The 21883-nt window shown below is 42.3% G+C and overlaps 1 protein-coding gene across 1 annotated transcript in view; it reads right to left on the reverse strand.

The window, feature by feature from the left end:
• The window catches only part of LOC124615921 (protein rolling stone-like), a 121477-nt gene extending 107808 nt beyond the window's left edge, over nt 1-13669 (reverse strand). Inside the window, exon 1 of the mRNA XM_047144104.1 lies at nt 13580-13669. The gene's annotated coding sequence lies outside the window, so the exon portion shown is untranslated. The remainder of the gene's footprint in view (nt 1-13579) is intronic.
• Between the last annotated feature and the right edge of the window lie 8214 nt (nt 13670-21883).

Genomic DNA, 21883 nt, shown 5'->3' on the forward strand with positions numbered 1-21883 from the left:
GTTGGGATATTCAATGGTTTGTTCCCGCTGGGTCCCTCGTAGTCTAACCAAACACCATAAAGAGCAAAGAAGAACCATCTGTGCGGAATTGCTTGCTCTTCATGTGGCTGAGGGTGACAATTTCTTGTCAAAGATTGTTACAGGCGATGAAACATGGGTTCATCACTTCGAACCTGAAACAAAACGGCAATCAATGGAGTGGCGCCACACCCACTCCCCTACCAAGAAAAAGTTTAAAGCCATACCCTCAGCCGGTAAAGTCATGGTTACAGTCTTCTGGGACGCTGAAGGGGTTGTTCTGTTCGATGTCCTTCCCCACGGTCAAACGATCAACTCTGAAGTGTATTGTGCTACTCTTCAGAAATTGAAGAAACGACTTCAGCGTGTTCGTAGGCACAAAAATCTGAACGAACTTCTCCTTCTTCATGACAACGCAAGACCTCACACAAGTCTTCGCACCCGAGAGGAGCTCACAAAACTTCAGTGGACTGTTCTTCCTCATGCACCCTACAGCCCCGATCTCGCACCGTCGGATTTCCATATGTTTGGCCCAATGAAGGACGCAATCCGTGGGACGCACTACGCGGATGATGAAGAAGTTATTGATGCAGTACGACGTTGGCTCCGACATCGACCAGTGGAATGGTACCGTGCAGGCATACAGGCCCTCATTTCAAGGTGGCGTAAGGCCGTAGCATTGAATGGAGATTACGTTGAAAAATAGTGTTGTGTAGCTAAAAGATTGGGGAATAACCTGGTGTATTTCAATGCTGAATAAAACAACCCCTGTTTCAGAAAAAAAATGTGATGCATTACTTATTGAACTGCCCTCGTATAATTATGATCGCACTTTACTGAAATGGACACAGCCTGGCTGCCGTTCCATGACAAACTATATCCAATGAGATTCAAACAAACGCGGAAGAATGCATGGTGTAATGTTCATATGAGGTTTACTCCTACGATGAATACCTTCTAGTGTACGAGCGTTTCCGGTGGAGGCAATACGTGAAACAGCGTGTAAAATGTGATTTTGCTTTAAGACGGAGTAATTTGTTAGAGCTACCTCGCATGGCGTCCTTGTGCCAGCTTGTGTTACTCCTGCCTAAATTCTAAAATCGTGCCGACATTTTTAATGCGTCTTTTGCAGTCCCCTAGAAATGATTATCAGCTGGAAACTGCCGTGAAAATGATACATGGAAACTCAGAACCTTTTCTTGATTTTTTGGTTCTGTAAATAGAAATAAAATTCAGTGGCACCCAATACTCCGTAATTTCAATTTTAATAACACGAATTCTTTCCCGTTTGCCACTTCGTCTTGTGCAGTTTATTTGAAGAGCTTACGGCCCGCGGAGAAGAAACAAAGACGCGAGGTAAGCAGTTACCTGCGGTCATCCTAGGGATAGTGAGCGCGGGCGTTATTTACTGAAATCTACCGTGTTTACGAGGTACTTACGAATAACCATGTGTATAGGAGTTTCCGTCCGGAACGGTTTAATGTGGAAGGATGATAATCCAACAGCGACGAAGGCAGATGCCAGACTAAGGTTTGTTGGAAGAATCCTCAGGAAGTGTGCTTTACGCACGAAAGAGGTCACTTACAATACCCTCGATCGACCACTTTTTTAGTGTTAGTCCCCCAATGTTAAATCTTAACTATGTTAGGTAAACGGAAGAAACAGCGAAGACTTGAAGAAGAGCGGCGCTATGCGCCAGGGTTTACTTGGAAGTGACTGACAGAGAAACGCTCAACTAACTGCTGGGGGCGCTGTCACTATTGCCCATCTCGCAGAGCCCACACGACTCAACAAACTTATTACTTTCTCCAAAATAACAGGAGTGGGATAAAAACAAAATGGTTCAAATGGCTCTAAGCACTATGGGACTTAACATCTGGGGTCATCAGTCCCCTAGCTCGTAGAACTATTTAAACCTAACTAACCTAAGGACATCACACACATCCATGCCCGAGGCAGGATTCGAACCTGCAACCGTAGCAGCAGCGCGGTTCAGGACTGAAGTGCCTAGAACCGCTCGGCCACAGCGGCCGGCGGGTAAAAACATGGGAACACGAAAAACACATTACTATGCCTAATACAACGTAGGAAAAACGTCGGCATTCAAAGCAGCTTCCAGTCGGAATGAATAAATACATATCGTCCACAGTTTCCTAGGGAATCTCATAGCGTCTTGGCTCTGAGCACTATGGGACTCAACTGCTGAGGTCATTAGTCCCCTAGAACTTAGAACTAGTTAAACCTAACTAACCTAAGGACATCACAAACATCCATGCCCGAGGTAGGATTCGAACCTGCGACCGTAGCGGTCTTGCGGTTCCAGACTGCAGCGCCTTTAACCGCACGGCCACTTCGGCCGGCTCTCATAGCGTCTTCCTGAATATAATGGCAACTTTAGGTAACGACGGCGGAGATGGACAGCGATCGCGAATTATCCATTCCATAGTAAAGTACAAAGGCTCCACAATATTGAGATGTGGTGACCGTTGTAGCCAGGGGAGACCCGACGATTCATTCTCGGGATCACAAATAAAGTCCTGGACAATGCGATCTGTGGGCACAGGGGTCTTGTATTGGAACACAGAAAATAAAACATTGGGAACAAACACTATACCTTTGGATGGATCTTATCAGCCAAAATTGTCACATAACCCTTGGCAAAAATGCTATCTTGCATAGTAGCCACGGGGCCCATAGAATACCACGATATGCTTGTCCAAATCAGCACCTATACCTCTCCACGTTTCACTCTTCGGACGTAAACTCTGTCAGAAGTTGAAAACAGCGTGAAACGATACTCATCCGATCAAATGACGCACTGCCATTGCTCCACACTCCAGGTTTTATGGTTTCGACACCGGTTTTCCAGTTACGTGCATTTCCATCGCTGGTGAGTGGTTTTGGAATTCCAAGTCGCTTTGCAATTCCCAGATTATGGAGCTCCCTTCGTGTTGTTTCTGTGCTGACAAGTTTCGCGAGTGTGACATTCAGTTCTGCAGTGACTTTTGCGGCTGTGTCCCCTTATTGTCACAGACCTCTTCAGTGACCGTGCGTCACGATCACTCAGTAAAACTTTCGTCCGAGTTTGACTTGCGGATGATGTTTTTTCGAGCTTTCCCTCTATGAGGTATAAACCTTCGACACGGTGCCTCTCGAAACACCAACACTTCGGCTATCTTTGTTAGACACAAGCGTCCACCGTCCGATCAACAGTTTTCCCACGTTCGAATTTACTTAGCTCCGTCATAATGCACTCACAATTAGACAACACTAATATGACGACTGACACAACATACTGAGGGCATTGTACAGGTGCCTTTCGGGGGGAAAAGCCACAGCGCAATTTGCAGGCTTGGCTGGCATCTGGATTTTTGTTCAAGCAACCATTTCCCGCGATGTTGGTATATTTTTATCCAGCCCCTAAAACTGGAGAGACTTGGACCGACATAAAGAGGTACCGGACAGTCTTTTTGCCACAGTACCACCCGCCAATGAAATAAGGAAAGCGGAAAGGTATGACTAGCAACCCCATCTCAAACCGTAGGGTGGGTTTCGAAGTACAGGTATAGATGTAGGCGTGGATAATAGATACACTGCACAATGACGCAGAGGACGTCTGATTTTGAATGAAAGTGGAATGCGTGAGGCAGTGGGTAAACTCTTCGAATTGGAAAATGCATTATACGAGTCCTACCGCACATCGGCAAACTGGTAGAACAGCAACGCGCAACAGGTAGAACGCATAACGACGTGCGTAGCGGGAAGGAATGCGGGAAAGCGCGCCTGTTTCGCAGCAGAGCGAACACCACGTAACGAGCTTCCACAATCGAGAATTCTGTCTGCTGTAAACGGTAGACGAGCGCGAGTGAACTGCTCTCGGTCGTGTTCGGTCCGCATTCGCCAGTACCCCCTAGTGTTCTGCTGGCTGGCTGTTTTAGCGAACCATCAAAGGAAGTTCGCGTCCTCTCCGCTTCAGCGCTTGGATTACAGGAAGCTTTCGTTTGCCGTGTTGTCTATTTCAGTTGCTGACATGAGCTGCGTGAGTGACGGAGAGGACCGAAGAGAATGTAATGTTGCTGATAGAAGGATTAGAGGAGTATAGGTATCACAGCTGGTGCTGAGATTCAGGAGATGCACAGCACAAATGACGAACGAAAAGAAATGTAAAGGAATGTATGTCTATTATGCTAATTAAAAACAAAAATATACGAAAGATCTGATCATTCTCGTTGCTTGCATTCATGATAATTGTAATTGCATGGCTGATGTATCACTGTTATGTTTGTTAGAGAACGTTAGCATGATCCCGGGTAAACTATTTTTATTTATCATCAAAAATATCAAACTATATAGCAGATTTTATGAAGCAACCTATGTGAGAGGTAGAAAGAAGTATATCTTCACATTTCATTAATCGTATCTTACTGACATATTCGTTCTATGTACTTTAACTCTTAACGAGGTGACTTTTTTTGCAATATACAGTATAATACTAGGTAGTGGCTCTGTGACCCCTATGCTTGACCTGAGACTTAAGTAGCAAATTATTTTAAATTTTTAATTTAAGCTATACAACAAATGTGTGTGTTGTTTACATACTCATTCTTGATTTTATTGCACTAAATAATGCCTTTAGTATTTTTCTTTTTATCACACAAATACTTCTGTGTGATTTTTTAAAACTGTACACTTAAACGACCTGTTAGAGAAATGAATTGTACATTATGAAAAATTGTAGTATCCCTGTAGAAATTAAATGATCGCATAAAACTAAATTCCAGAGTTCAGAGTTGACATAAAAGTAGCACTCTGTAGGTTCAAAAAAAGTTTTTCGTCTATTTCTTGATCTATATCTCTGACATCTTCCATCATCCACCGACTAAAATTTCATCACACACATTTTGTACGAAGAAAACAGTACCGTAGTCCACGAGGTGTGGTCTAGCAAACCACAAACGTGGCGGTAACACGTGTCAGCAACAAAGAAGGTGATACTGCACATGGCAACAAAATATTATAGGGTTGGCCATTCAAGATGGGTAATAGAAGTATAGAAGCCCACCGCTAGAACACACCTATTGAGAGACCACACCTCATTAGCTAAGAGTTAATAAAATTCTGATAGCGCTTCGCATATGTCACTGCAGACATCACGAACTATCCGAAATATAGCAGCTACAGAAAATTCAAACTATTACTAACCTAAATGCCCCAGTCTGCTTATAACGTGAACGTAAATGGAAGCCTTTCTTAATGTTATGTTGGTCATCGGAATTTAATGTTCTGCTTTTTAGTTTCCACCGCAGTTGTAACGAGAAGTCCGCGAAAAGCATCAATCGTCATTTGTCTAACGTTTTGGAATAATAGAAACGAAAGCAATTCAGCGTTAAGTGTACTACCTCCACAGATTTCACTCGAGTTCAAATTAAGACACCAGAATTCTGCTTTTCTGCACCATAACAGTGCGCTGGCCATACAAAATAATCATCGGAATATCTAAGTTTTACTTGGTCCGGAACTATGTTGTAACCTGTCTGACTATTAGCGCCGAAGAACAATGACGCAGCGTTCGTACGCTGTGCGCTTTATATCGTGTTTTCTTCTGTTTCCTCCCGTGCACGCTTCTTCACAGATACATGCGGGTGGTAGTGAACACCAGCGAATTGCCTGTGAATGCTCATTCGTTTGTTTGCATCTATTTGCTTCGGCGAAAATCAGTCTTTACAAGCTTTCAGCGGTAACACTTCCACAAACTTTTCATGTTTCAGCGACATCTGTTTGGTTCTAAGAGTCAACTTTGAGGAATCCACAATCAACGTTAACTGACGAAATACAGCACTTTGGTAAATCGTTACCGCGTGGCTACTCCAGAGTATAAGTGTACAGTAGGTCCATGTCGCCGTAATGTTTTACAGAATGTGTTTAGAACAGCACCAGTTTTCATTAGTCTGAACAGAGGTAGAAATCGTCTTCACGATGCCGCTGGAGATCATTTGCTGCCTTTATCATTCAAAATCTCTTGTTACTTTCGCTCCCAGGCATTTTTCCATTTTTTCGATTTTTATTTCTCGAAAAAGATTCTCTTGCATTTGAAAACTCAAAGAATTTTATCCTAGTTTCGATTTTTTTACTGTTTTGTATTCATTTATCTGTTAGGTTCTTCTCTGTAAGTACCAGTACGTGTTATTTTCGTTCATTTTTTGTTCTAGTTTGCGTAATGGTTGAAATGTCTGTTCTTTCAGTTACTTTCAGTTTCTATTTCTTTCTTTATTTGCGTGTACGATGAATTTTGTCGATACATAAAGTTCTCTGAAACTGTGCATTTCTTGATAAAATTAATTGTTGTTTCCTACTTAAGCAAATGCTTTCTCCATTTGTCTTCTACTAAAGCATTATTTTGTTGAAGTTTGGAGCGTCCAAGGACATCTACATCCACATGGATACTCCGCAAATCACATTCAAGTGCCTGGCAGAGGGTTCATCGAACCACCTTCACAATTCTCTATTATTCCAATCTCGTATAGCGCCCGGAAAGAATGAACACCTGTGTCTTTCCGTACGAGCTCTGATTTCCCTTATTTTATCGTGGTGATCGTTCATCCCTATGTAGGTCGGTGTCAACAAAATATTTTCGCATTCAGCGGAGAAAGTTGGTGATTGGAATTTCGTGAGAAGATTCCGTCGCAACGAAAAACGCCTTTCTTTTAATGATTTCTAGCCCAAATCCTGTATCATTTCTGTGACACTCTCGCCCATATTTCACGATAACACAAAACGTGCTGCCTTTCTTTTAACTTTTTCGATGTACTCCGTCAGTCCTATTTGGTAAGGATCCCACACCGCGCAGCAGTATTCTAAAAGAGGACGGACAAGCGTAGTGTAGGCAGTCTCTTTAGTAGGTCTGTTACATTTTCTTAAGTGTCCTGCCAATAAAACGCAGTCTGTTTAGCCTTCCCACAACATTTTCTGTGTGTTCCTTCTAATTTAAGTTGTTCGTAATTGTAATACCTGGTATTTAGTTGAATTTACGGCTTTTAAATTAGACTGATTTATCGTGTAACCGAAGTTTAACGAGTTCCTTTTAGCACTCATGTGGATGACCTCACACTTTTCGTTATTTAGGGTCAACTGCCACTTTTCGCACCACTCAGATACCTTTTCTAAATACGCTGCGGAGGTTTCGCTGCCAAACTTCTTACACATCCTCCATACAGTCCGATCTCTCCCCATATTCCATAGTTTTGCAGCCCGGAAGAGAGACATTCGTGGCCCTCGAATTGATTCGGACGGAGAGATGCATGTCTAGGTACAATCATGGCTCCGTAGGCAAACGGACACGTTTTTCCATGAAGGTATCTACCATCTTGTCTCACAGTGGGATAAATGTTCTATGGCATTCTCTCTTAAAATAATGAACGGTTTACTTACTTTTTCCATCTGTCTCGTTTTGATTTGACTGCCCCTATATAAAACCGCTTCTCGAATTATAATCTGTATCAGATAAATTACGAAAATGAAGTCGGGTCTCCTAAAGGTTAGTATAGGAAATATTACGTTTGTAACACAGTTTTACGCAACAGTTAATTGAAACAGCTGTCTACATTGATAACTGGTTTCTGTCGTTGCCGTGGTTTCATTGCACGAGGCGTGTTTACAAATTAACGAAGATTTTGTAATTTAGTTTGTTGTATTAGTCTAATACAAGCGATTTCTTCTTCCTTGTATCGGCAAACATATCTGAAAAGTTTCTGTTTGTGTAAAATGGGGTAAGATAATTTGTATTAAAGTAACTATAAGAACGGAATAAAGAGTAGCAAAGTTTGGGATGTATCAAATGTTGCATTTAACGTGTGTGCTATTAGTGAAAGAAAGATTGACATGTGGTACAAGGGTCTCGAAGATGGCTGAGAGAATGTTGAAGATGAAGAGCACTCTGGACGCCCCGGGACATCATCTTCAACCGACTACATTGTTCAGAAAGTGAAAGAAATTGTTATGAACTATCGTCAAATTGTTATCAGAGAAGTCGCTGACGATATTTACGTATCAACTGGTTCATATATGAAGTTTTTTCGGATGTTTTGGGTATCAACCGTGTGACGGACAATTTGGTCGAAAATGATATTCGAAGAAACAGAGCGGCGAGTTCACATTTGAAGACTATGCTCATTGTGCCTTAAGTTTAACGCCGTTTGCGCGAAGCAGTCCCTAAAAAAAGAGGCTATCGATTTTCAAGATCGAATGAGTCTCATTGATAGACCTGTTGCATGTCGTACGTGTTGGTTACTTGAGTAACGAGTTTTTCCACAACACTGTGTACCGTAATTTTTTTTAATTTTTTTATTTACACTTCAAGTTCCGTAGGGCCAAATTGAGGAGCAAATCTCCAAGGTCATAGAACGTTTCTGTACATGAAATTACAACATAAAAGTAATACAGATAAAAATAAAATATTTATGAACCCGAAAAAAGTCAATCCATTAGTTTAAGTAAACGCAATCAACAATACAACAAGAATCAGCTTAATTTTTCAAGGAACTCCTCGACAGAAAGCGCGTGGATTACTGCTAAGATTTTTGAATTCGAATGCTAGCTTATTGAAAATGGATGCAGCAGTATGCTGCACACCTTTCTGCACAAGAGTTAAGGAAGTCCTATCCAAATGCAGGTTTGATTTCTGCCGAGTATTGACTGAGTGAAAGCTGCTTATTCTTGGGAATAGGCTAATATTGTTAACAAGAAATGACAGTAAGGAATATATATATATATATATATTGAGAGGCCAACGTCAAAATACCCAGACTCGTGAACAGGGGTCGGCAATAGGTTCGTGAAAACTTACACCACTTATTGCCCGACCCCCTGATTCTGAGTCAAAAATACCCCTTTAGAATGGGAAGAGTTACCCCAAAAAATAATGCCATACGACATTAGCGAATGAAAATAAGCAAAGTAGACTAATTTTCGTGTTCAACGATCACTTCAGATACAGTTCGAATAGTAAAAATGGCAGCAGTAAGTCTTTGAACAAGATCCTGAACGTGGGATTTACAGGACAGTTTACTATTTATCTGAACTCCTTGAAATTTGAACTGTTCAGTTTCACTAATCATATGCCCTTAATGTGAAATTAAAACGTCAGGTTTTGTTGGATTGTGTGTTAGAAACTGTAAAAACTGAGTCTTACTGTGATATAGCGTCATTTTATTTTCCACACGCGATGAACTGCACTATTTGAAACTGAGCCATGTTGCACACAACATCCTTTACTACCAAGATAGTCTCGTCAGCAAACCGAAATATTTTAGAGTTACTCGTAATACTAGAGGGCATATCATTTATAAAAATAAGGAACAGGAGTGGTCCCCAACACCGATCCCTGGAGCACCCCCAACTTTACCATACCCCACTCAGATCCCACATCACAGCCATTTTCAACATTGTGAATAATGACCTTTTGCTGTCTGTTGTTAAAGTACGAGATGAACCAATTGTGAGCTACTCGCCGTATTCCGTAATGGTCCAGCTTCTGGAGCAATATTTTGTGATCAACACAATCAAACGCATTCGTCGAAACAAAAAATATGCCTAGCGTTCGAAACCTTTTGTTTAACCCATCCAATACCTCAGAGAGAAACAGAATATAGCATTTTTAGTTTTTAAATGACTTCTAAAGCCGAACTGTACATATGATAGCAAATTGTGTGACACACAATGATCAATTATCCTTACATACACAGCCTTTTCAATAACGTTAGCTAACACTTATGGCATAGAAATAGGTCTAAAATTGTCTACATTATCCCTCTCTCCCTTTTTATAAAGCGGCTTTACTACTGAGTACTTTAATCGCTCAGGAAACTGACCATTCATAAAGGAAAAATTACAAATATGGCTAAATACAGAGCTAGCATGCGCAGCACATTACTTTAATATTCTGCTAGGCACTCCATCATATGCATGAGAGCCCTTGGTCCTTAGTGATTTAATTATTGATTCAATCTCCCCTTCGTCTGCGTTACAGAGGAGTATTTCAGACATCAATCTCGGAAAGGCATTTGCGAAGAAAGTTATATGATTCCCTGTAGAAAGTCAATTTTCATTTAGTTCACCAGGAATGCTCAGAAGGTGATTGTTAAATACTGTACATACATCTGATTTATTAGTAACAAATATTTTTACTACGAACTGACTTTATATCATCGACCTTATGCTGCTGACCAGACACTTCCTTCACAACTGACCACATGGTTTTAATTTTATCCTGTGAATTAGCTGTTCTACTTGCATACCACATACTCTTTGCCTTCCTATAAATATTTTAAGCAACTTACAATACTGTTTGTAAAGGGTTACTGTAGCTTGATTGTAACCACTTCTAACATTTTGATATAATTCCCGCTTTGTTCTACATGATATCCATCTACTCAGCCACTCAGGCTGCCTATTACTGCAAGTACCCCGATTACAACGTTCTAATGGAAAGCAAATTCTGAAAGAGCATGAGAAATGTGTTAAGGAAAGAATTATATTTGTCATCTATGTTAACAGCACTATAAACATCCTGCCACTCACGTTCCCTGATGAGGTTTAAAAACACTCCTATTGCTGTTGGATTAACTTTCCTACCTAGTTTTTAATTATATGGGGCATTTGTTTGAGTACAAAAGCCTCTCAGTGTTAAAATTTGTGTTCATGGTCTGCAAGGCCATTCACCCTTTTACTAACAGAATGCCCATCTAGTAATGAAGAATGAGTAAAAATACTGTGTATGACTGTGCCGCTGTTCTCCTGCACCCTAGATGGAAAAAAATGGTGTCTGCGTCAGATCGTATGAGTTTAGGAGATCTACTACAAAGTGAATCAATTTAGTTTGAGCAGAAATGCTTTGTAGTCAGAGTTAGGGGACCTATAAACAACAACAACAATTAGAAATTAAGTTTAACTAAATTCAACTGCCCTGCACAACATTCAAATATCTGTTCAGTGCAGTGCGGTGATACGTCTATGGACTCAACTGGAATACTGTTTTTTTGTTTTTTTACGTACAAAGCCACTCCCCCATCCCGCAAAGAACTCCTTGAAAAACAGCCAGCTAATCTGTATCCTGGTAAAGGAAGCCTCTGAACTGTCAAACGTTACGTTTATTCACCTATCCTTTCCCGTACGATCGTGCAGACACTAAGTTTCGTATTCCTCCTATTTCTTGTCCTCAGCGGACTGTCTCTCGTCATGATTTCTATCCAGAATGCAGTTCGTTTCCGACTCGGGCGGAATCGTCAATATTCGAAATTCTGCAATTCCTTTGTTTCATACGCTACGATTCCTCTGTACGGCAAATAGCCGACTTTTCTACAGCCAACAGCGTTAAATGGGGTATTAAGAGAGATACGGCAATTGGCCAGTAGAGAACTACCGCCGTCTGGCGATCGCACAGATTGGGTTGTTTATTAACATCGTGGTCCATTACACTACTTAATACTACGTGTCGTGTGTGTGTGTGTGTGTGTGTGTGTGTGTGTGTGTGTGAGAGAGAGAGAGAGAGAGAGAGAGAGAGAGAGAGAGAGTGAGAGAGAGAGAGAGAGAGAAGGGGGGGGGGGGGTAATGCACAGTATATGGACGTACCTTTGTCTTGCCAGTGCAGAGGTCGGCCCCCATACGACAGAACTGCCATGTTTGCCCGTAGTAGTGCAGTGGCCTACTTGAGACAAAGGCGTGATGACAATTCTTGCAACTTCAGTTTGATAGTCGTCTGCTGTTAACGACACATTTCAAGTGGCGCATTGAAGAGCGTGTCGATAGGCACTTACTTGCTATCTGGTACTCTCTTCTGCCGCTTGCTGCTGTGAAAACGTGCCGAAATGTATAGTAGAGAAGCTTTATCTAGACGAGCCGTCTGCAAACATGTTAAATAGGTCGCTGACAGACAAGTCCCCGACTAGATGCAAACTGACTTCTTATGAGTGAATACAATTTGGAATCATAAGCAGACTCGCCAGGGTGATTCTGCTTATGATCGCTACTAAAACATGTGCTTTTGTATGTATCTGCAACGCGACGTTCCTGGATATCTCATGATGGGATGTCCGAATCGTGTAGTATTGGAATAATAAAGTCAGCTTGCACCCAACGATTTTTTTCCCCACTCGGCGTCCGATTCAGCATTTTGCAGACCGTACAGATATTTCGACACTGTCGCATACCTCCTCCGTGACTTCATGTCGCAAATAAGTTACGTTCCCGTGTGTTAACGAACTGGGCACATTTAGGCGTCTTCGTCCTGGGCTATGGTAAGATGGTTGCTCGCAGGCATGACTGATGCATTTACGTAATTTTACGTTACAGGTTTCTTCAGCTTCAAATTGGGGAAAACCTGATTCCTTTACGCGAGACACTTTGCTGTCGCATCTAACGTGGGTAACGTTAGCTTTTTGTTCTAGTTCACAATTTGCTTAGAACAACGGAGAATCTATGTCCAACTTTTATGCAGTTATCTGAACTAGCAAGTTCTTTATCTCATTGCTCTTCTACTCATCAAATAGTATTCCAGGCTTTAATGTTAATGTGTGGTGATTCTGATTTGTCTATTGTGTACGGATTGTCATGTAAAGACATGTAGTATATTGAGTGGGAACCATATATGAAACATGAAATTTTGTATTAAATACTGAGTAATATATTAAGTGAATATTATTTGGGAATTTTACGAACATGTTTTTCACTCCCTCTGCCTTATTTTAGGCTAAACTTGCACGTATTCTGTATCTCCACAGGTGTTCCCTCCCTTTGGAACTACGTTCTCGAATGTTCTACATTCGCTTTAGCGGTATTTCAAGCCGAGAGGGAATAAACTGCCATCACTGGTGCTTAAATTTTTACTTTAAATGAAATTTTCAGCTATGGAGATAAGTTCGTGTTACTGTTTAACTTCAAGAAATGTGCTTGCGGAGATAGAGGCTTCGAGATAAAATTCTGTCATCACACTAGCTCAGTTCCTCGCAATTTATTTGGTGTTACAGGACACAGAGTGCAAAAACATTGGCACATCACAAATTACCGGTGTAAGGGGTTATTCATTCATATGTGAACTGTGCAGTTGTATGAGGTCTGTTGCAAGGACTACTGTTTCAGTTTTGTCTAGGTTTAACCCTTGGTAAACCCCCATTTTAATTATTCAGCAGCGCGCCCGGAAGTCAAGTTGGCTTTTTATATAAATGTCATTTCAGGGCATACAATCTGGGGGTCATAGTTTATGACCTCACAGGTTGAAGTCTAAAATAGTAGAAAGGCTCTAAAGTTTGTTGCCACTAATTCCAGAACAGCAGTGATGACTTAATTAGCATGTAGAAGACAAAAATCCTATCTAAACGACGCAATGACGAGCACGGTTATGCTCACATTTTGCTAATACAGTAAAGAAGTATTAATGTGTAATGGTTATATCAGTAACAACGTTGAGTAACGAATACTGTTTCGACAATACCGCACACATACGGTACAACATCTAGTCGTTACTTTTCCAGCTCCACTCATTAGAGCGCAAATGCCCCCATCGTCTTACCGCTGAACGCCGAGGTACGGTCGTCACTACAAGACCCGGGCAACGAACGACCGCTGCACAGAGCTGCAGCTGAGCACCCTCCAAAGCCAATCTGCTCGGTGCACTGATAGCTCCTCTGGACACGCTGAGTGGTGGGGGTCGCGATGGCACAGTAATAGCAGCCGCCGGCTCTTGCCAGACAACATTCCCTCGCCGTGCCAAACTGAGGCAGACTGTCTGACGCCACACGTATGTCGGAACGGCGGAGTCACGCGGAAGGCAGACGAAGAATACTGGATCTATTCCAGGAGCTACGGGCCGAGCAAAACATCTCGTTGCGAGAAAGAGAGGAGTTTATTCTGCGTGACTGAGGAAAAGTGAAATAACTCTAAACAGACACGACCGGTATGGCCTTGGCCGATATTCAGCGTGCCATGCAGTTGAAGCTGGTTGACGGGTGAGTACGTGAGACTCGACAACCGTCTCCAGAGGCGTTTCGTGCCATACTATCCAACCACTGATGGTGCTGGAGGAATCTGAAAAGCACTCGCAGCTCCTAAACTAACCGTTAATGTCGAGTAGTCTTCATGAGACCTGGCAATGAAAGAGATGCAATATACTGTTTAGATGTGGGTCGAACTGCGTCAGAGAGGACCTAGCGGCCAGTCCTTTTCCTCCATGCCATACTACTGTAGGTGCATGCTTTTGAAGCAGTCTGAGGCTGTAGATATACGGCGATAATGAATATGATAATGGGCAGATCAGTTGAAGGGAAATGGATATCCCCAAAATAGGCAATGAGAACATTGGCCAGTCACATATAGAATACAAATTTTCGAGATACAAAGGAACTACGACAACTGGCCCACGAAATATGGAAACGCAAAAACTTTCAGGAAAAAGAGTAAATGCAGCAAAATACACTGATGAATCATGACGACCACCGTAACAGTATTTTTATCCTTTTTGGATCGCAATATACACCTACAAGCGATTTTACTTAGCATGGATTCGGCACCTCCTTTATAGGTTTCCGGAAGTGTGTGGCACCGAATGTCCACAAAAAGGTAACAGAATTCCCTTTCAAACAGTGGAATTGTTCTTGCACTTTTAACTAATTTTGACGTCATTGCTTTTAATTTCAGCGTAAGTAAGTTTTCAGTACGCTGAATCCTTGCATATTTCGACCATTTCCTTTTAAACTTCTTACAATTTTCCGTGCGCCCATTTAGTTTTAGCGTCCCTGCACGTCCTATTGTTTTCGTAAGTGACTTACATTAATAAGGGAAAACCTTATGGTCACTGCCCACTGCGACACTGAATGGCACCTGGTAACCTTTGGGTATGTGACGTGGTAAGAAAGATATAAGCGGAACAGAGACGAACGCGGAATCGTCCTAGCGACGAGTACAGATTAGACTAATTTGGTCCCCAAGATATCAATGAGAGTTGTTATCCCTCAGACCACTGTCGCACGATTCTGGACATATGACACGGACAGTTATTCTTTTGTAAGACGCCAATGCCATCATGGAAAACATGAAACATGACGCTGGTGCAGGCGATCCGCAACAATATTCACGTAGACCGCAGATGTCAAGGTGCCTCGTATTAGGACCACCTATCCCACGGAATCCAAAGTGAATGTACTCCACAGCATAATACTGCCATCACATCATGTAAAGCTTAAAAAACCGTATGTCCTGATCACCCTTTTTATATTGTGTATTGTTAGCGATAGTAAACCTAAAGCTAATGATAATATTCTGTCTGAAATGGAGTACATCTTAGAGCATAGTGTATCTAGCTTTTTGTAAAACGGAGGGGCGAACGTCGTTTTAAATAAAGACCTATCTTTACACCTGATTTTTTTATGCCAACTGGGTACAAATCCGCTACTATCCTGACGGTCTCCACCTTGGCTTCCCGGTTTCCGATGAATAGCACATATCGATAAATTAGCATTAACGTTTTGCGGCAATAAAATTAACGATGCTGCAACTATATTAGTGCTGGTGGAGATTCGGTACCGCAACCAAATTGTGACGATCTAAGGGGACAGTATAGAGAGACCTACATACACTCGTGCTCATAAATTAAGGATAAAGCTGATACATGGCGAAACAACGCTCTGGTGGGCGGTTTAAATCACCTCGGGATATGGCCATGCGGTGCATTTGACCTGCGGTCATCGCACGGTGGCGCTGGCAGCAGCCCACATATGCAGAGGTGTGTTGGTTCATGTCAGAGCACGGTGCAGCGAGTAAGTGTGCAGACGTTTTCAGACGTGCTAATGGTGACTGTTTGTTGAAAATGGCTCAAAGAATACATATTGATGACCTTATGAGGGGCAGAATACCAGGGAGACTGGACGCTGGTCAAACACAGCAGGTCGTAGCACGGGCCCTCCGTGTGATCTCAAGATTATGGCAACGATTCCAGCAGACCGGAAACTTGTCCAGGCGCTGCAGAACGGGACGTCCACAGTGTACAACACCACAAGAAGACCGATATCTCACCATCAGTGCCCGCAGACGGCCACGGAGTACTGCAGGTAGCCTTGCTCAGGACCTTAAGGCAGCCACTGGAAGAGTTGTCTCCAGACACACAGTCTACAGACGACTGAACAGACATGGTTTATTCGTCCAGAGACCTGCAAGGTGCATTCCACTGACCCCTGGTCACAGGAGAGCCTGTCAAGCCTCGTGTCAAGAACACAGTACATAGTCATTGGAACAGTGGTTCCAGGTTATGTTCACGGACGAGTCCAGGTACAGTCTGAACAGTGATTCTCGTCGGGTTTTCATCTGGCGTGAGCCACGAACCAGATACCAACCCCTTAATGTCCCTGAAAGGGACCTGTATGGAGGTCGTGGTTTGATGGTGTGGGATGGAATTATGATTGGTGCACGTACACCCCCGCATCTCTTTGACAGAGGAACTTTACAGGTCAGATGTATCGGGTCATCATTTTGCACCAGTATGTCGGTCTTTTCAGGGTTGAAGTGGGTCCCACCTTCCTCCTGATGGATGATAACGCACGGCCCCACAGAGCTGCCATCGTGGAGGAGTACCTTGAAACAGAAGATATCAGGAGAATGGAGTGGCCTGCCTGTTCTCCAGACCTAAACCCCATCGCACACGTCTGGGATACTCTAGGTCGATGTATCGCTGCATGTCTTCACACCCCTAGGACACTTCAGGAGCGACAGGCACTGATGCAAGAATGGGAGGCTATACACCACCACCTGATCCAGAATATGCCAACCCGTTGTGCGGCCTGTGTATGTGTGCATGGTTATCATATCCCATACTGATGTCGGGGTACATGTGCAGAAAACAGTGGCGTTTTGTAGCACCTGTGTTTCGGCACAGTAGTCTCAACTTATCACCAATACCGTGGACGTATAGATTTGTGTCGTGTGTGTTCCCTATGTGTCTATGCTGTGAGTGCCAGTTTTGTGTAGTCCCACGTTGTGTGGCACCAAATTCTGCAATCATCCATAATTTATGAGCATGAGTGTAGATTACATATTTACGCCTAACGGCGTTGTATGTAGATACGGAAACAGACCACTGTGATACACGTGTTAGAACGTCAGTGAGACGTGGTAAAATTTGCTGTCTTTAAGAGCGCGCCGCAGCGTGCTGTGTGAAGCAGTCGCCCTCCGTTTCTGGCGGTGGCGCCGCTGTGACAATCGCAGCTTTGATGTCTCCCTCTAGTGGAAAAGGTTGCCTGTTCACGAGCATTTAAGGGGCGCTTTAAGCTCGGCAAGGGGTCAGTCTGTTAGCCTGGGCAAGCCTGGTCAGTTGGTCAGCCAAGTTTGTTGCATTTGTGTGGCAGTTAGTGTGTCTGTCGGTCGGTCGGTCTGCCGTACGTTAATAGCTGCGTCTGTCATGTTTGTCGGATTCGGCGTTGACGAATTTATTGCTTAAAGGCCGAATTCTTGAAATATGTCTATCTTGCTTATCATCTTGCGAGGTGGTATATGTGTAATGCAGAGCATGTTGTACATTTTATGTAGGTCTGTATTTTATGGGTTTTATTTAAATAATCATTTTACGTTATCAGCTTGCCACGCTCCCACCGTAAGCGTCCTTAAAAAATTTTCGCTTTCGGTGGAGAATAATTTGAGGGATGTACCATTTCGATTCCTCTTACGGGGTGCATTGTTTACATGTTTGTGTGAGGAGTTAAAAATTTGTTAAAAGTAATCTGGTGTGTTGCAGATTTGCACCAGTGTACTCTTTCAGAGGTTGTTGTGTGCGGTCATGACTACAGCCGTGTTGAAAGGAAGCAGGCAACCTCCTCAGCCCTAAGGTTCCTACTGTTAATATTGTTCCTTGCCTCTAAATAAAACTGTAACTTGATATTTCGAGGGTGTTTTTCTGCTTATAATTTTAAATCTGTTTTGAAAAGGCTTTTAGGAATAAAATTCACATTTGTTAAAAGTAGTTTTCCATCAGTTACTTACAGGCAACTACTTCCACGCTCACCTAGTGTGATTAAATGTGTTAATGTTCTTGATGAATCGCCAGTAAATAAAATAAATTCTTTAAAAAAAATTTGAAAGCAAATTCACGGTTAAGCCAGTACAGCAGATATCTGAACAGTTATTCTCAGGACACAGCCATAGGACATCCTTACGAATAGCCTCGTTGTTAAGCAGGCCATCCGCCTGGATGACGGTGTATCCGGAAACGATTATCGACCTGGTGTAACAAACGTGCTTCACTTTTCCATGGATCCGCGGTCCAGTCTCGATGATAGTTTCCCCACTGCAGTCGTAACTGGCGACATTGGCTGAATATGAAAACACGCAGCCGACACCTGCTACGGAACCCGACGTTAACTGTGCGCGCTGAACGATGTGCTCCGAACAGTTATGTCTGCACCAGCAGTGTGCTCGGTCGTCAGATCTGCCTCGAATCGCCACCTCTCCTGCTTGACAGAGCGGGAAGTCTCTGACCACGTTCTGTGATGAGTGGTGGACTTAAAACACGTCGTCGACTACGCTTCATTTCACCGTGCTTCAACCAATTCCTAAAGATGATGACGACAGTAGCACGCGAAGAGTCCACCTGCTTGGCTACTTCCAAAATTGCTCGTTCCTATGCGTCGGCCCATTACAATTTCCCTCTTTCAGAGTCGCTTATGTGTATCTGTTTCTCCCTTTGCTACCCGTATCGCCGCTAGAATGATTCCTCATTCGTTTCTGGTTAGCTTACATTCTTTTCTTAGCGGGTCACGAGCCCAAATGCAAGCAGGTGTGATTCAGTCTAGTGCTGGCCAGCGCTCATAATGTTTTGGTCTATCAGTGTCTAAGTCACTTACGAATGGAAACAACAGGAACTGCAGAGAAGCTAAACCGAAATGGCAGCACGAAAAATGTGAAGAAATCTAAAAGAAAATTATCTTTGGTATTAATAAACCGCTTTACCTGTATTTAATCCTTTATTTTTTAGATTGTTATCGGTTTCATGGCACTAAGAGCCACATCTTCAGCTGATCATCTGAATAAGAATAAATCAAGAAGGAATAACAACCCTGAGACATCCACTAACAATTTTCTCCCAAAATTTTAAGATTTTTGAAAAACTTAATTTTACATATGATTATTAAAATATTTACACTCAAATAATCAAAACATTAGGCCTGAACAGCTGGGAACTTGGTACCCAACATTCGTTGTCCATCAAAATACACTTCCACTAAAAGGCGGTAAACCTATGTCATGGAACAAAACAGCCGGATGCATGGATTCCAGTCCGATAGCGTGAATGGAGGCCCGAACAAATTATACAATAGTGATCCACTAATAAAATGAAAATACATGAAAAACTATTAAGACCTAATATGCGGATACCATGAAAAATCAAGGAGTGGTTTCAGCAAAACGGAGAAAGATTCTTTACAAAACGCATCAAGTAAGAACCTCATTGACGGAAAAACAGACCATAATCACACTTACATCTCCATTCTATGCACAATCGCGGAACAGGGGACGGACCGCGTGCTACGTCTTACTAACACCATGAGGTAAACAGCTAGCCCATAGATGTCTCTCGCATCTGCTCATGAAGCACGGGCACAACCGAATGATCAGTCTCTTGGGGTACACATGAATGGTGTATGAGAATCCCAGTATCCTACTGTTTTATTCAAAGGCGTACTGCCTTTTAGCGGTGTTTTTGACGGACAACGAATGTTAAGTACCAAGCTCCGAGCTTTTTAGTTCCAATGTTTTAGTAATTCGAGCACATATATTGTAATATATGTAATCTTAAAAAAGTGTGTCAGTCTGAGTGTCAAGGGTGTTATTCCTTTTTCATCTATTGTTAAGCAGATGCTCACCTGAAGATGGGGTTCGTAGTGCCACGAAAGCGGCAGTGGTCCAAAACATGATGGACTAAATACGACTGAAGCAGTTTATTAATACCCGAGATGGTTATTCATAGCAGTGGTTGTCCTGTCTAAAAGGAAATAATCAGATTTTAGGATTCAGCATACAGGAAAGATACTTACGGGGAAATCGAAAGCAATGGCGTCAACAGTAGGAGTCCGAGATGAATTCTGCAGTTTAAACGGATGGGGGGCCACATTGAAGAACCCTACGAGGAGTACCAACTGTCTGATATAGAAGAAGAAATCGCTGTCGAGATTGAAGGCAAAGGGGACCTAGAATTAGAGCTTGAAAGAACTTTTAAAAGACTTGTTATCACGCATGGCACAAGACATAGGTAACATTCAGTCGGAATTTCTAAAACCGGGAAATAGAAACCGAACGATTATCATGTTAGTGTGTAGATTTGGTGACACTGGCAATGCACCATCGACTTCTCGCAATATTGTAATCTACACAACTCCGAAGACATAAAAGGGAGAACTGCGAGAAGAATCAAATTTACGGCTCATGCGTCAAAATTGCTGAGAATAACAATACACAGACGCATAGAAAAGAAAACTGACGATTTGTTATATGACGATCAGTTTGGCTTCAGAAAAGGTCAAGGAAGCAAGGCGCAGTTTCGACTTTGCGCTTAATAGTAGAGTGAAGATTTAACAACATTCAAGATTCTTCCATAGAATTTGTTGAACAAAGAAAAGTTTTCGACAACGTACAATGATACAAGAAATTTCAAATTTTTAGAAAAAATTGTATAGACTATGCTATGAGAAAAGCCCGCCAATACAAAAATGAACAAGAACTAAGAGGGAACGATAAGAATGGAAGACTAAGAAAGAAGTGCTCGGATCAGAAAGTGTGTAAGACAAGGATGTAGTCATTCTCGCCTACTGATCAGCATTCACATCAGAGACGCAACCATAGAAATGTATGACAGGCTCAAGAGTGAGATTAAAATTCAGAGTAAAGGATATCAGTGGCAATATTCACTGGTGACATTGCTATCCTCAGTGGAAGCGAGAAAGAAATACAGGACTGTTTGAAGGGAATGAACAGTGCAATGAACTGAGAATGGACTGAGAGCAAATCAAAGAAAGACGAAAGTAATGAGTTGTGGGAGAAATGAGTTTAGTGAAATACAACTGCATACACTAGTATAGGGTTGTGAAAGTTTAGCAGCATCATGTTCAGTGTTGGGTTACCGCACCTGTCAGCTGTGTAAATTAAGAACTCGCTGATTGCTTTTGACAAAAAGAAAGTGTCATATCTGTGCTGTACCTGTTGCTGCAATTGGGAGATAGAGATACACAAATCTTGGCCTGCAGCACCTGAATATGAGGGGAAGGACAGATTAGCTGAGCATATTGCAGAAACGGTAACGGAAGGGGGCGCGGGCACAAGCGCAAAATCCAAAACCTTGTGATCACTGGAGTCAAATCGGCACGTTTTATAGGTTACAGCAACGTTATAGACAGAAAAGGACCATAATGAATGTAATAATTCCCAGAAGAGTAAAATTTGTTTATTTAATGAGAATATTGAGGGCTGTAAAAGACAGATCAATTTCTTGTATTTCTGTAAGTTGTGGAAGTGATACATGTTTTCTGCCTCTCCGAACATCATGTAACCATAGGAATAGACAAGCTGAACATTAGGAATTATAGATTTGGGGATTTTTTCGTGTAGAAGTAACATGGAAAATGGCGAAAGGTGGACACGAAATCAAAAAACATAGAAACGAGCAGTTTTTTTTTTTTTTTTGTTTGTGGTTTTAGGACGCAAAACTTCTATGGTCATTAGCGCCCAACCCGTGACGTAGAAAACAGGAAAAAAACGAAATTTAAAATCAGCAGCAATGGGAACAAAGTCATAAAATTGGAGAAACTAAAGGCAGAAGGAATGCTTAAAAATCCACTCT

This window comes from Schistocerca americana, chromosome 5 (genome assembly GCF_021461395.2).
Source record: "Schistocerca americana isolate TAMUIC-IGC-003095 chromosome 5, iqSchAmer2.1, whole genome shotgun sequence".
NCBI classification, from domain to species: domain Eukaryota; kingdom Metazoa; phylum Arthropoda; class Insecta; order Orthoptera; family Acrididae; genus Schistocerca; species Schistocerca americana.